Here is a 16951-nt window from a genome sequence, read left to right on the forward strand (position 1 = left end):
CCAGATGGGGAGAAAGTCCAGCCTGAGGCCTGAAGCCTTTTCTCCCACCAGGAAGCTTTTCACAGTCAGCTCTTGAGCCGTTTCTGTGTCCAGAGTCTAACTGCTGCAGTGACTGCCTCCAGAGACATGCATGGGCTCACCTTTCCCTTACTGTCCTACTGCTGGGGCTGCCGCAACAAGCCACAGCTGCTTGACCCGAACGACAGGAGTTTAGGGTTCCCCTGCAGGGCCCGGGTGTCCAAACCCGCTGTCAGCGGACCATGCTTCCCCAGCGTCTGCAGCGTCTGGGCATGGCTGTGGGTGACCCCAAACTTGGTCTGCCCTGTGTGGCTGCCTCTCCCATCTACCTCCTCGCCATGCCCACACCTCCCCTGCACACTACACTGGATGAAGGCCCACCCTGATGCCACTGGATCTCATCTCAACAGGATTTTCAAAGATCCTGTTGGATTTACAAGTGAGTCCAGGCCCGCAAGTCCAGACTTAGGAATTGCCGGCGACACGATGCAGGCTGGAACATTTACGATATAATCAGCACAAAAAGGAAAACGAACACACACATGCCATGGAGCACAGCACAGTAAGGCAGGGTGCCTGCGTTTCCCGGCTACTGAAACAAGCACCAAGCAGTGGGTCAGCCTAAACAGGGGCTCCAGGTTGTCAGCCCAAAGTGGAGGCATCGGGAAGGCTGTGCTTTCTCCCTGTAGACTGGGGCTGGCTGCTGGCAAACTTGGGTCCAGGCCTTCTCTGTCACACGGCCAGACACATGGCAGCTTCTCCTGGCCTCTCCCTTCTCTTTCGGGTTCCCCTGATCTTAGCTTGTGGCTGCTCCTTCTAGTTTCTTCTGGGGCCTTCCCCATAAGGTCTTCAGTGACAGGGTTAAGACCCATCCTGATTGGGCTGGGTCACACCTCACCTAACGCAACTTCATGCAAAGGCTCTACTTCCAAGGGTTTGCACCCACAGGGATGGGTTAAACTGAAGAACATGTTTTTCTGGGGTGCACAGCTCTATGTCCCGACACAGGGCGAGACAATGAAAAAGAACCAGGGGTCAAAAGACCAGGCTTGAGCCAAGCCCGTCAGGCACATAACCCAAGCCCCTTTATTGTCCCTTTCGTCTGTAAACACGGGAGCACAGATGATTCCGACTTGCAGGACCTCGGGGAGGGGCACAAGGCAGTGGGTGGTGCGCATGGCTCTGAGGGGCCGTGGGCTCTCGCCAAGGACAGCTCCAGCAGCGAGAGGCGGCCTTGGCAGAGCAGAGCTGAGTTTGAAGAGCCTGAGCGTCTCCAGCTCCAGCAGGAGCCAGAAGAGAAAGACTGAACAATCTGGAGGCAATGACAGCAGCAGTGGGGCGTGGTTAGGCAAGGCACCAAGTCACCACCTGCAGCAGAAACCGGAAACCGTGTGTGCCCTTCTTCTCTTTTTCACTGACCCCAACTCTTTTTCCTGAGGAAAGCATCTGAGCCACAGGGAGCACTGCGGGGCAAATGCCCTGGGCGCGGCCGCGTGAAGGCAGAGTCCTGGGGGCGCAGAGTCCTGGGGGCGCGGGCGGCCGCGGGCTCTCAGCCCTGCCACCGGTCTCGGCTCAGGTTCCTGCATAAATACCAGCTGATGGCCGGCCTGTGATGTGCCGGGCACTGTGTAAAGGGAGGAGCACAGGTTCCAGTTCTCACGACCACGCCCCCGACGGCAGCTGCTATCCCCACTCCACAGACCGAGCCGATGCACCCGGCCACAAGACGGAAGTCAAGTCCAAGCGACACCGGGGGAATCTAGAACAACCAGGAAGGCCCCGAAGTTCACCTGGTAGGAGGGGGCACACCTTGTCCCCAGGAGCAGGGAGGGAAGTCACCTCCACGTCTGCACTGCTGCAGGAGCGGACCCGAGTGGGGAAAGCAGCCGCAGGGGTCCTAGAGAGCTGATGGAGCCCAAAGCAAGCGCACCTGAGGAACAGGGCCTAGGAGCACAACTCACCTGATGAAGGAAAGGAGCAGGACAGGTGGGCATAGAAGTGAGCGCCCTGGGCATATGCCAGTTACTAAGTGGGTTCTGGGCCTACAGGTGATTGCTTTCTGTGCTCCCAGGCTTACAGGTAACTTTGACGTGTTATTTTGAATGAAGCACATAATAAAACCTTCTTTTTTAAATTCACCGCAGGGACATATCTGCCAAGGTGGGGTGGGCGAGAGGGAGCCCACCTCCCACCACCCCGCCCTGCCCCAGGCGCCACTGAGTAGAAGTGGAAAAGGGCAGACCACCACGGTGCTGGGATGGCCCACGCTTGTTTCCTGGAGCCAGGCGGTGCTGGGGCTCTGGGCCCAGCTGAGCAGGGTCGGGGAGGAAACACTGGGCCCCCAGGGCCAGGAGAGCAGCAGAGCAGAGAGCTGCCTCCTTACAACCCACCTCCAGTCTCATCGCGGTAAGGGTGAAGGGACAGGAGACAAGGTGCTCACCTGCAGAAAACGGAAGTGAAGGGGGGATCTGGGGTGGGCGTGCGCGGCGAGGCTTGGGGGCTGTGAACCCTGGCTGTGGCTATGGCGTCTACCTGTCCAGATGTCTACAGGGTGCACGGCAAAGCCCCGGAGCGCATGGGGCCTGGCACCCCTCACTGGGTCCCGAGCTCGCAGGGACCCCGAGAGGCCAGGAAGACAGGAGCCAGCATGGCCCCAGGCTGGTCCTGCCAGGCGCAGTGCCTACCAAGACGCTGCCGCCGCGGCCTCCTCATTCTCGGCGAGCCCGTGTCCCCAGGCACTTGACCTGGGCCCTGGCCCCGTGGATCCTTCTGGAGAGTGGCTGGCACTTCCCCCAGTGCCCTGCAGCACCCCTGGGTCCCACTCTGTCCCCCGCACCAACACCCCCCCACCCCCGTGCCCTGGCCAGGTGGAGTGGAGCCTTGTTCCCAGGGCACTCACACTGAGGCACAGGCAGGTGAGCTGGCCACTTCTCAGGCGTTAGCCAGCCGGAGAGCCTGCAGGCCTTAGGAAGTGTCCCTGCCTAGACCTCACATCAGGGGGACCCTGGACCTGTACGTGGGACGCCACAGTCCCCTGTGCAGGAAGCCAAGGAGAGGTGGCAGGGAAGAGTGCCGCCGCACCCTGCCAGTCCCAGGACGAGCCTTCGCTTCCACAGGCAGATTTGCTTGGTGCTGTTGCAATGCCCCTGCCTACTCTGAGGGCCTCCAAAGTGTAAAAATGGAGGGGCAGCTTCTAATTACTAGTAAGTCAGACTGGCAAAGAGCTCTCTCAACCAGCCAAACCCTGGGCTCCGAACCTTACCACGTTCCCCAGCTGCTCCCACAGGGAAACTTGGGGCGGGGGTGCTGGTTCAGGCTCCTACAGAGGGAATTAGGAAGGCTGGGACCAAACGTCAAGCTCTAACAAACACAGAGTTTCAGTTCTGGATAAAAGTCAAACGAAGACTTTCCACTGCTCTGGTTTGTGGTCTGGGGGAGCAGGCTCACATGGGGAAATGGCAGGACTAGACATCAACTCATCTTTAAGAAATTTCAGAATTACAAAGGCTACTCCTGCTCCCTCCAGGTGCTTGGCTGCAGGCCAGGGTGACGGGATGTGCACAGTACCCCGAGTGGCTACCACCACCCCCAGGCATGCCCAGAGTCCTCAAGTGCCAGGACACCCCAAGCACCTCTCCATGGAGGCCCCTGAAATGTTCTGAAAAGGCAAGCTACCAAGCTGGGCAGGGGTTTGGAGACCCGGGAAAGGTGACTGCAGCTCGTGGTGGGCTGGACATGATGACTCAGCTGGTGGGTGTGCCAGAGAGGGAAGGACCTGGGCCCAGCCAGACCGGCTACCAGGAGCCTACAGTGCCACCCTCAGCACAGGCCAGCCACTAAGTCCACAGAGCCCCCACTGTGGCCACCTGGCATTTGAGCCTAAACAGTTCTGGCACTTGGCCTAACCATTCAGAAGGCATGCTTGGTTACCAAGCCATTCCTTTAGCACACTCAGCCACAACCGCACACAGCATAAAAGGTATACTTATTCCCGATGAAAACTTCTCTGAGGCTATAGGATGTAAATCAAACTCAGAGTTTTACATTAAACTTATACTCCATATTATAGAGTTTTAAAAAGAGCAGAATATTCACCAAGCAAGAAAATCACTTCAAGAAACCATCTAGTGCAACATCTGGCTATGAAAAGTATTTGTATTTTAACTCTCTCACAGAACTAGAAGCTCAGGTCAATGTGGCATACTTGCTTATACTTGCTCAAGTGGATTGACCACCATAACACACATGAGATAAGGGCATTTTAGAGAATGAAATCAGATTGCCTCTAAAACATTAGATACCAAGATCTCATTGAAATTAAAACCAGTCAGAGCCAAAAGAAGCCAGGCCACCCAATGTGGTTTCTAGGGAGAAGGAGAGAAATGAGCAGCTTAATTCATCACGGGCCAGGCTGACTGGGGCTGCAGGCAGTCTGTGCGCCAGTGCTGGCTTCCCTGCTGCATCTACAGTTCGCATAACTTTTGGAGGAGGCAGAGAAGGGACGGTCAGAAGGGCCCAACAGAGGAAAGTCCACCATCCTCATCAATTATTCTTTTTAAGAAACTAATTTCATCACATCACTCTTTTGGTAAAAAACTTCAAGAGCAAAAATGCAAATAACATACTCCTAAGTAAGAAAAGGTTCAAAGAATTAACAATAATGGATAACATTTAAATATCTAGAAATAACCTCAAAACACATAAAGCAAAACTGACAAAACTGAAAAAGAGATATAAACAAATCCAAAATCATAGTTAAAATTCTTGACAAATGTTTCTCAGTAACTGACATAAGCAGATAAAAACTTAGAAGAGCTAAACATGATTTGAAGAAGGCTAATAATTATCTAGTTAACATATGTTGAACACTGCATCCAATAATTACAGAAAATACATTATTTTCAAGTGTAAAGAAAAATTTATCATAGGAGACCATCTACTGGGCCACAAGTCAAGTGTGAACAGACACAAAAGGGTTGATATACGCAGTATATTTGGAAAACGATAATCAGAAAACATTCCTATGTTTGGAAGTGCACCACTGACAATCCATGGACATCACGATGGAAATCAGACAGTACTTTGAACTGAATGATAATGAAAATGTAACAAATAGAGACTTCCGGGAAGATACGGAGTAGGGTAGACTGGATTTACCCTGCTCCATGGAACAAGATAGGAGATTGGGAAGAAATGACCAGCACTGCAGCCCTGGGGTGGGGGATTGAAGAGGTCTCCAACATTTCACTGGGAAGAAAGGGGGGAGGTCGCGGGATGCGGAGAGTGGGCTGGGTCTGACTGGCTGTGATTCCACTGGGGGCGGGTGGCACACACAAGGAGCTGCAGAGTCCAGGGAACAGATGGACTTTCCTGTCCAGCTGCAGGCTGGAGAAACCTCCCGCGCAGCACCATAGCCTGCAGCGTCTGTGCAGCACACAGAGGCGTGCCTCACCATCTACCATGAATAGCCACGGAATGGGTGCCGGGAATGCTCACCCAGCCCCGTGCAGTGAATAGCCATCGCACTGGATGCAGTGAACGGTGGATCTGCCAGGCGCTGGGCACTGCAGTCAGCTCCCCATCACGTGTGCCATCTTCCCAGCCAGCCACTGCAGTTGCAGAGAGGCAGGCTGAGAAAGGAGGTGCCTCAGGAACACCACCTGCTGGGAAGAAGAGGAAAGTGCAGTCTGCCAAAGTTCCTATTTGCCTAGCTTTCTTCTGTTTCTATTTAAAATATATTTTTCTATACTTTTATCATTATAATTATTATTTTTAATTTTTTTACATGTATATTTTATATCTTTATAATTTTATCGATTTTTAAATATTTATATTTTTATTTTTTAAAATTTTCTGTCCCTTTTGTGAGCACTTTTGAGTTCATTCCCAATATATCATGGGGTGTTTTCTTCTGACTTTGGGGCCTGCTATTGCTGCAGTGTGTTTTTTTAGTACACATATTCATTATTATATTGTTATTCTTATCATTATTAATATTTTGGGGATATGTGGGCCAGAAGTTGAACCAGGGTCTCCAGTGTGGCAGGTGGGCATTCTGCCAGTGAACACCCACACACCCCTGCCTAGTTTTTAATAGACCCTCAAGTAGAATTGTACCCTCTACATGAGATTGGGCCTCGGTTTGGTGGGGAATTACTGACAAACCAAGTGCAAAAGAGAACTTTCAATGCAAAAACAACTAAATACAAAAGTTTAGACAAGTGAAGGAAACCTACTTTCAAAGCAACCTTATTAAGATAATCAAATGTCCTGAACACAATTGAAAATCATAAAACACATTTCTGCATGGGCAGAAATGCCCCAACCAAATGACAAAATGAAAACACCAGAGGGAACACAGAATATGGAACTACTCAAGGATATTAATAAAGAAATAAAGGATATCAAGAAGACACTAGAAGAGCATAAAGAAAAATTTGAAAGATTAAATGGAAAAATGGCAGATCACACAGGATGAAAGATACAGTGGACCAAATCAGAAATGTACTAGAGACACACAATAGCAGATTCAAAGAAGTGGAAAGAAGAATAAGTAAGCTAGGCGACAGAACAATTGAACTACAGCACACGAAAGAACAAGTTGTAAGAAAGATAGAAAACATGCAACCAGATCTTAGGGAAATGATGGACAACAAAAGGTATGCAAATGTTAAGAATCATCGGTGTCCCAGAAGGAGAAGGGAAGAGTGAAGGGCTGAGAAGGTTGGTTGAAGAGATAATCAGAGAAATTTCCCAACACTTATAAAAGACATAAACATGCAATTAAAAGAGGACCAACAGAATAGAATAAATCTAAATAGGCCTACTCCAAGACACATACTAATCAAACTGTCAAATGCTGAAGAGAAGCAGAAAGTCCTGAAACCAACACAAGAAAAGGCATCTACTACACACAGGGGAAATCGCATAAGCCTGAGTTCAGATGACTCAACATGCACCATGGAGGCAAGAAGGCAGTGGTATGATGTATGTAAGATCCTGAATGAAAAACACTTCCAGCCAAGAACACTTTATCCAACAAATTTGTCCTTCAAAATTGAGGGAGAGATTAAAATCTTCAAAGACAAAGACTGACAGAATTAGTCAACAAGAGACCTGCCCTATAAGAAATACTAAAGGGATTCCTGTCAGTTGGAAAAAAAAGAAAAAAAAAAAAGACAGGAGAGGGAGATCTGAGGAGAACACAGAATTGAAGAGTATCAGTAAGGGTAATTTAAATGATAAAAAGAAAAGAGAGAAAAGAAAATATAGATCTGACACAAACTAAAGGATAAAATGCTTTTACAGTAATAACTTTGAAAGTTAACAGACTAAGCTTACCAATTAAAAGATACAGATTGGCGGAATGTATGAAAAAAATAAAATCCATCTATATGCTATTTATAAAAGACATATCTTAGACCCAAGGAAAAAACAGATTGAAAGTGAAAAGATAGAAAAAGATGTTCTACACAAACTGTAAACAAAAGAAAGCAGGAGTGGCTAAACTAATATCAGATAAAAGAGATTTTAAATGTAAAGATGTCAGAAGAGACAAAGAAGGACACTACATACTAATAAAACGGAGAATTGACCTAGAGGAAATAACAATTATAAATGTTTATGCTCCCAAACAAGGAGCTCCAAAGTACATGAGACAGACACTGGCAAAACTGAAGGGATTTATAGATGTTTCAACAATAGTAGTGGGAGACTTCGATACATCAAATACACTACTCTCCACTATAGATAGAATGACCAGAGAGAGATTCAACAAGGAAACAGAAACCTAAACAATGTGCTAAACAAATTAGACCTAACAGACATTGTACTGGTTTGAAAGGATTATGGGCCCTAGAAAAGCCATGTTTTAATCAATCCATCTTGGGGGTCTTTGAATCCTTAGTATTATAGGTTGGAAACGTCATTAGTTATCTCCATGGAGATGTGACTCACCCAATTGTGGGTATTAACATTTGATTTCATGAAGTTCTGACTTTACCCATTCCAGGTGGGTCTTGATTAGTTTACTGGAACTCTTAAAAAGAGGAAGTTTTTTTTGGAAAAAGCTAGAGTATGAGAGAGCCATGGCAGAACTAGAATAGTGCCATGGGAACCCACACAACTAGAGATCTTTGGAGATGAAGGAGAATGCCCCTGGGGGAGCTTCATGAAACAAGAAGTCCAGAGAGAAAGCTAGCAGATGTCGCCATGTACCTTTCCAGTTGAGAGAGACCCTGAACTTCATTGGCATTTCTTGAGTGAAGGTAACCTCTTGTCGGTGTCTTAATTTGGACATTTTTATAGACTTGCTTTAATTGGGACATTTTCCACAGCCTTAAAAGTGTAAATAGCAAATTCCCCTTTTAAAAAGCCATTCATTCCATTTCTGGTATATTGCACTCCAGCAGCTAGCAAACTAGAGCAGACATACAGACCACTGCATCCCCAACACCAGGATATACACACCACAGTGCGCATGGAGTGCTCTCTAGGGTAGGTCATATGTTGGGACATAAAACAAGTCTTTATAAATGTAGTAAGACTGAAATTATCCAAAGCACTTTTTCTGATTACAACAGAATGAAGCTGAAAATTAAAAATCACCAAAGAACTAGAGCGTTAACAAATATGGAGATTAAACAATATGCTCTTAAATAATCAGTGGGTCAAAGAAGAAATTGCTAAAGAAAATGGTAAATATCTGGAGATGAATGATAATGAGAATACAACATATGAGAACTTATGGGATGTGACAAAGGCAGTGGTGAGAGGAAAATGGATTGCCCTAAACACCTATACTAAAGAACAAGAATAAACAAATATCAAGGACTTAACTGATCACATGGAGAATTTAGAGAAAGAACAGAAAACGAACCCTAAGTTTTTAATTAATGCAAAAATAAATGAACTGGAAAACGAAACAAAAAATCAACAAAACCAAAAGTTGGTTCTTTGAGAAAATAAATAAAAGCAATAGACCCCTAGCTAAATAGACAAAGAAAAAAGAGAGAGGACACAAACAAAATTAGAAATGGGGGGGGGGGGTCACTACCATGGATCCTGAAAATATTTTTAAAATCATGAAAGAATACTATGAACAACCATGTGCCAACAAACTAGACAACGTAGATGAAATGGACAAATTCCCAGAAACACATGAACTACCTATACTGACTCAAGAAGAAATAGAGGATCTCAAACCAATTACAAGAGATTCAATCAGTCATCAAAAATTCTCCCACAAAGAAAAGCCCAGAACCAGGCAGCTTCACAGAAGATTTTATCAAACATTCCAAAAATAACTAACACCAAATCCTTCTCAAACTCCTACAAAAGACTGAGGAAAAAGAAATACTACCTAACTCATTATATGATGCTAACATCACTTTAACACCAAAACCATATAAAGACACTATACGAAAACTACAGACCAAATTCTCTAATGAATACAGATGCAAAAATTCTCAACAAAATACTAGCAAATCAAATCCAATGATCCATTAATGAATAAAACATCACAACCAAGTGGGGTTTGTACCAGGAATGCAAGTGTGGTTCAACACAAGAAAATCAAGGTAATACAGCACATTAAGAAATTGAAAGGAAAATGAAATTACATGGTCCTATCAATTGAAACTGAAAAAGTGTTCAACATAATTCAGCATCCTTTCCTGATAAAAACACTTCAAAAGGTAGGAATCAAAGGAAACTCCCTCAATATGATAAAAAGCATATAGGAAAAATCCATAGCCAGCATTGTATTCAATGGGGAGAGACTGAAAGCCTTCCCTCTAAAATTGGGAACAAGACAAGGATGCCCTCTGTCTCCACTATTATTCAACATTGTACTAAAAGTTCTAGCTAGAATAATCAGGTAAAAAAAAGAAATAAAAGGCATCCAAATAAGAAAGGAAGAAGTAAAACTTTATTTGCAGATGACATGGTACTATACTTGGAAAATTCTGAGAACTCTACGACAAAGCTACTTGAGCTAATAAACAAACACAACAAAGTGGTAAGATACAAGATTAATATGCAAAAATCAGTAATGTTTCCACACATAAATAATGACCTAACTGAGGTAACAATTAAGGAAAAAATTCCATTCAAAATAGTGACCAAAAGAATCAGGCATCTAGAAATAAGCCTAACCAGTGATATCAAGGTCTTATATACAGAAAACTACAAATCACTGCTAAAAGAAATAAAAAATTATCTAAACAGATGCAGAGACAGTCCATGCTCATGGATATGAAGCTTGAATGTCATTAAGATGTCAATTCTATCCAAATTGATATACAGCTTCAATACAATGCCAATCAAATCCCAACAAACTACTGTGAAGACTTGGAAAATCTGGTTATCAAGTTTATTTGAATGGGAAAAAGACCCCAAATGGCTAAAGATATCCTAAAATAGAAGAGTGAAGTGGGAGGATTAACACTTCCTGACTTTAAAGCTTACTATAAAGCCACAGTATTCAAAACAGCATGCTGTTCAAAACAGTATGGTATTGCACAAATATAGAAGTATTGACCAATGGAAATGAATTGAGAGAGTGGAGCTAGACCACCAAACTATGGGCAATTGATCTTCAACACGGCCCCCAAATCTACCAAACCTGGTCAAAGTCTTTTTAATAAATGGGCATATGAAAACTCAAAATCCATAGTCAAAAGAATGAAAGAGAACCCTACCTTACACAGTATACAAAATCAATTTCAAAATGTATTAAAGACCTAAAATGTAAGAGCAAATATAAAAATTATTGAAGAAAATATAAGGAACCATCTTCAAAATCTAGTAATATTAAGTAGCTTCTTAATCTACTTTACATCTAAAGCACAAGCAGCAGAAGGAAAAAAAAATAAATGGAAACTCCTTAAGATCAAGAGCTTTTCCAGGTCAAAGGACTTTGTCAAAAAGGAGAAGCAGCAGCCAAGTCAATGGGAGAAAATATTTGGAAACCACATATCAGATAAAGGCTTGATATCCTGTGAACCTTAAGAAAATTTACAGCTCAGCAAGAAAAGAACAAACAACTCAATTATAAAATGGGCAGAAGATATGAATAGGCACTTTTCAAAGAGCAAATACAAATGGCTAAAAGGCACATGAAGAGATGGCCATTTGCAGAACTGTAGCAAATAAGATATCAGTGGCTGAGACAGTTCAAATAGAGTCAAGAGGCTACTCTGGAAGTCACTCTTACACAAGCTTCAGTTAAACATTGCTACCTATCATAGTTTGCCTAATCCCAACCCCAAACCATTCCTGCCAATTCTAAAGAACACCTAGGGTGTTATATAAGATTCTACAAAGGTCCCATGCACTAGGGTAACTTTCCAGAAACTTACAACCTCCAGATGGGTCCCTGGGCCAGATAAGTCCTGAAATGCAGAGGGGTCAGCCTTTCCAGAACATCAACTAGGTTCCATTCCCCATCCCATATTACTGACAGCCTCCTCCAACATGAAAAAGTTAGAATGGGTATAGCCCAAGTACCCCTAAAGAGTGGGAGAAAGACCAAAGATGATGCTGGAGTTACACAGAGAATGTAAGGTTTAAAAAATGAGTATGATTGCTACACCATTATAATGATATTTCTTTTAGTCTCCAGTATGTTAGAGCAGGTAGAAGAGCCTAAAATGGTGGAATTGTAACCCATACCAAATTGTGAAATGTGTTCTACAACTAACTGTTGCAATGTGCTTTGAAATTTATTGTTTTGTATTTAGTTTACATTTCACAAAATAAAAGAAAAAAGTTGATTGTGCTGATAAATGCACAGCTCTATGATGATATTGTGAACCATTCATTGTACACTTTGGATGAGAACATGGTACGTGACTATATAATATATATCATAAAAAAATAAAAATTAAACTGAACCCAGTGATTTGTATAGAAAAAGAAAATATTACAGTCACCTTAGGTTTATCGCAGGAATGCAAGTGGTTTATCAGAAAATTTACAAATGTCAATTTGACCACATTAACAAACAAAAAGAAGTCATAGATCATCTCAATAGATTCTGAAAGTTATCTGATAAAATTCAACACCCATTCATAGTTAATAACAAATCACATCTAAAATTAATAAGGAGCTTCTTCCTGATAAAGATTATCTATGAAAACTCTCCAGCAAACATATTTCTGAATGGTAAAGTATTGGAAACATTTCCTTTAAAATCTGAATTATGAAAATCGCCCATCATTATTATTAGATAACAGTGTGCTGGAGGTCCTAGCCAGCATAATAAGATAAGAAAACGAAATAAAAGGTATAAGGATTGCAAAGAAAGAAATAAAATTGTTATTTAGTTTCAAACAATAAAAACCAAAAGCAAAATCATTAGAAACAATGAGGGAGTAAGAATATACAAAAAACAATTACATTTCCATATACAGTAAAAGTTTTAAATTGTAAGTTAAATAGTAGACTTCATTCAAATGAACTATTCATTTCTTAGGAATATACCAAAGCTTTTATAGATGTATATGGAGAAAATTATAACATTTTATTGAAAGAAATCAAACATATCCTAATTAAATATGAAAAATTTAGTATGCTGATGATGTGGAGATTTAGTATCACAGAGATGTCAATTCTTCCCTAGTCGAAATACAGATTCAAAGCAACCCCAGCCATATTCCAGCAGTTGTTTGAGAAGTGTGACAAGTTAATTTTGAAATCTAAGTGGACTAGTAAAAGGTCGTGAGTAGTGAAGCTGGTCTAGTAGAAGATAATAAGGAAATAGCATCCCACTAGATATCAGCTCATTATAAAAGCTATAATAATTAAGCCATTTTATTGGTGCAGGCACAAATGAGCCAATTAGTAGAAGACCATGAAGACCAGCAATTGACCACATCTGTGGAGATTTGACTGATGGTGCGGGTGGTACCACCCCCATTCTGTGGAAACAGACAACTCCAAACCATCCCCCAGGACCTGAGGTTACCAAGAGTAACACCAAGGATAATGACTTCCCATTTGCAAAGAGAGCATCCCTCAGTAAACTATAAAACTGTATTTGCTAAATTTTCAGTGGCTGAGAGATTTCAAACAGAGTCGAGAGGTTACCTGGAGGTTATTCTTATGCATTATATAGATATCCGTTTTTAGTTTAAGGTATCTTGGAATAGATGGAGGGAAGTACCTGAAACTGTAGAGCCGTGTTCCAGTAACCTTGATTCTTGAAGACAACTGTATAATGATATAGCTTTCACAATGTGATTGTGTAATTGTGAAAACCTTGTGTCTGGTGCTCCTTATATTTAGGGTATGGAAAGATGAGCAAAAAATATGGATTAATAAATAAATAAATAATAGGGGTGACAAAGGGTAAAATAAACTGGGTAGATGAAAACACTAGAGGTCAATGCAAGGGAGGGATAAGGTGTATGGCATGTATACATGTATATGGTGATGAATACACAACTATGTGATGATATTGTGAGCCACTAATTGTACACCATATAGGAAATGTATGTGTGTGATGATGTCACAATAAAAAAAAAAGTTAAACATGGAGCTACCATATGACTCAACAATTCTACTCACAGGTACATAACTTAGAGAAATGAAAACATATGTCCAACAAATCATGCACAAGAATTTCATAGCAGGATTATTCACAATAGCCCCAAAGTGGAAACCCAAAATTCCATCAAAGCATAGTAGAGACATACGTTCTAGTTTGCTAGCTGCCAGAATGCAATATACCAGAAACAGAATTCTTTTTTAAAAAGGGAGTTTAATAAGTTGTAAGTTTACAGTTCTAAGGCTGCCAAGAATGTCCAAATTAAAGCAAGGATATAGAAATGTCCAATCTAAGACATCCAGGGAAAGATACACCTTAGTTTCAGAAGGCTGATGACGTTCAGGGTCTCTCTCTCCACTGGGAAGGGACATGGGACACATGGCAGTGTCTGCTGGCTTTCTCTCCAGGCTTCTTGTCTCATGAAGCTCCCCTGGGACGTGTTCTTTCTTCATCTCCAAAGGTCTCTGGTGGTGTGGGCTATCATCACTCTCTCATCATTCTAAAAAGGGTTCTCTCCAAAATGCTTCCTCTTTTAAAGGATTCCAGTAAACTAGTCAAGACCCACATGGGTCACAACTTCATGGAAGCCATCTAATCAAAAGTTACCACCCACAGTTGGGTAGGTCACATCTCCATGGAAATAGTCTAAAAGCTCTCACCCAGCAATATTAACTAAGGATTAAAGGACATCGGGTCCACCAGATCCAAACCAGCACAGCATACAAAAGAAAACTATTCAACAACCAGAAGGAATGAAGTATTGATACAAGCTCCAACATAGAGGAATCTCAAAAACATTTTGCTAAGTCAAAGAAGCCAGTCACAAAATACCACATATGATTCCACTTGTATGAAATGTCCAGAATAGGTAATCTATAGAGACAGGAAGTAGATTAGTTGTTGCGTAGGGCTGGGGTGGTTGGAGGGAGAAAGAGGAATGACTGTAAGTGATCACAAGCTTTCTTTTTGAGGGTGATGAAATGTTAGATTTTGATGATGGCTGCATAACTGTAAGTATACTAAAAATTACTGTATGCATAAAATGGGTGAGTTTTATGGTACGTAAATTATAACTCAATAAAGTTGAAAAATAAAAAAAGTGTATTTGCACATTTTTAACAAAATTCTGCAGATTCTATGATGGCTTTTATCCTATGATTCATCATACTCACTTGTTTATATGCAGTGGGGTTATGAGACTCAGGACACAGCCGGGGCACTCTGGTAATATACATGCACTCAGTGCTTTTGTCATCGTTGTCGTGATTTGTTTGCTTTTTGTGTGTTTCACAGTAGCTTTCTGGCTCTTTAATGTTTGGTTCCCTTGGATCTTTGTTTATAAAAAGGACTCAGTACAGTTTTTAAGCAAGAAATATTCCTAGTCTGCTAGTAAGTGTTAATTGCAAAGTATGTGGAATACAAATAAAATCTTTGCTTTCACTCTTTCGGACTTGGCTCCTAAGGCAAATGCATTTTTCTACCTCAGTTTAATCCTCATAACCACTTTGTGTTCCACCCGAGGCCAGGTGAGGAAAGCAGCAGGCAGTCTGGTGGACTCACTAGACAACACTCCCAGGAGGGCTCAGGGGCCATCTCAGCAGAGAAACCTGGCTTTTCATGCTGCCTAACACAAGAAAGTCACTCCTCTTCTCGTCATTTTCCTTTTAGGAGGCAGAAAGTAGTGTTTGCTACAGCAGCAGAATTTCAGGATTTGACGTTGATGGAAACAACATATCCACGTAAATTAGCAGCATATTCAAGTAAATTAGTCTCCTGGTGGCAAAGCTATAAACTGTGAGAGTCCTAGCAGAGCTGGACTCTCACTGTCCCAAGTACAAAATGAGAAAATACTCTCCAATGAGTAGCATGCCCCACAAAGCAAGCACGTATTTCATATGGTTGCTTTTGGTCTTATCAGAAATGTTCCCCAATTCAGCTCATTTTTGTAGGCTTAGTACCACTTATTTTCACTTATTAAATTATCAGTGCTAGGAAGCTTTTATTGTTAACATTCCCTGGCTTGAATGTTTAGGTGAACTTGATAGATTAGTGTGCAGTTTAATTTGTTAATTTTATATTTATTTGGATCTGTTAAAGTACATAATTAAATTATCTCTGTGTCAGTTTGAATCTGTTCTGTACCCCAGAAAAGCCATGTCCTTTAATTCCCATTCAAAATTGCTGTGTGGTATCTTTTTTTATTGTTTCCATGGAGATGTGACCCACCCAATTGTGGGTGGTAACGTTTGATTAGATGGTTTCCATGGAGATGTGTCTCCACTCATTCAAGGTGGGGTTGCTTACTAGAGCCTTTTAAGAGGGAACCATTCGGAAAAAGCTTTACAGTCCACACAGCCAGAAATCTTTGGAGATGAAGAAGGAAAATGCCCCTAGGGGAGCTTCATGAAACAAAAAGTCTGGAGAGGAAGCTAGCAGACATCGCCATTTTCAACATGTGCCTTTCCACTGAGAGAGAAACCCTGGACTTCACTAGCCTTCTTGAACCAACATATCTTTCCCTGTATACCTTAGATTGGGCATTTCTATAACCTTGCTTTAATTTGGGCATTTTCACGGCCTTAGAATATGTAAAACTTGCAACTTAATAAATTCCCCTTTTTAAAGCTGTTCTGTTTCTGCTATATTACATTCTGGCAGCTTGCAAACTACAACAATCTCCAGAAGCACATTCTGAGGAGAAATAAACGTGTAATTTCAAGATGATGAATAACTTAAATACAATTATAGCCCCAAAACAACCATATGTTTGGCCTAATTATATTATCTAAGCAGCATGTTTAAATAGGAAAAATCACCTGACCTGCGCCAAGTATTCAACATTGCTATGTGATTGCATTTTATTGCATGTTTTTAAAAAACTCATATCGTATAAAAGGCAAAGACTGATAAGAATTTCACAACTGGGCATTTACATGTCAGTACTACTGTCAGGTTCAAGGAAAATTATGCTCACCTTCTGACTTTCAAGAGGCTGTCAGATGGTATTCCTAACTCTCAAAATTCAAGATAACATCTGAAAATGTGTCAGAGAATTTAAGAAATGCAAACTGATCGATTGGTAGAATTTGCCAGTGAAGCCATCTGGTCCTGGGCTTTTCTTTATTGAAGTTTTTTGATTACTGACTCAACTTGTTTCCATTCTGTTCAGATTTTCTCTCTCTTCTTGATTCAGTTTTGGTAGTTTCGTTCTAGGTATCTGTCCATTTCATCTAGGTTCTCTAATTTGTTAGCACACATTGTGTTAATCTCTTATAATTCTTTTTAACCCTGTGAGGTCAGTAGTAATGTCTCCATACTCAAACCTGATTTTAGTAATTTGAGCTTTCTTTTTTTCTTGGCCAGTCTAGCTAAACATTTAACAAT

This window comes from Tamandua tetradactyla, chromosome 4 (genome assembly GCF_023851605.1).
Source record: "Tamandua tetradactyla isolate mTamTet1 chromosome 4, mTamTet1.pri, whole genome shotgun sequence".
Taxonomy (NCBI): Eukaryota; Metazoa; Chordata; class Mammalia; order Pilosa; family Myrmecophagidae; genus Tamandua; species Tamandua tetradactyla.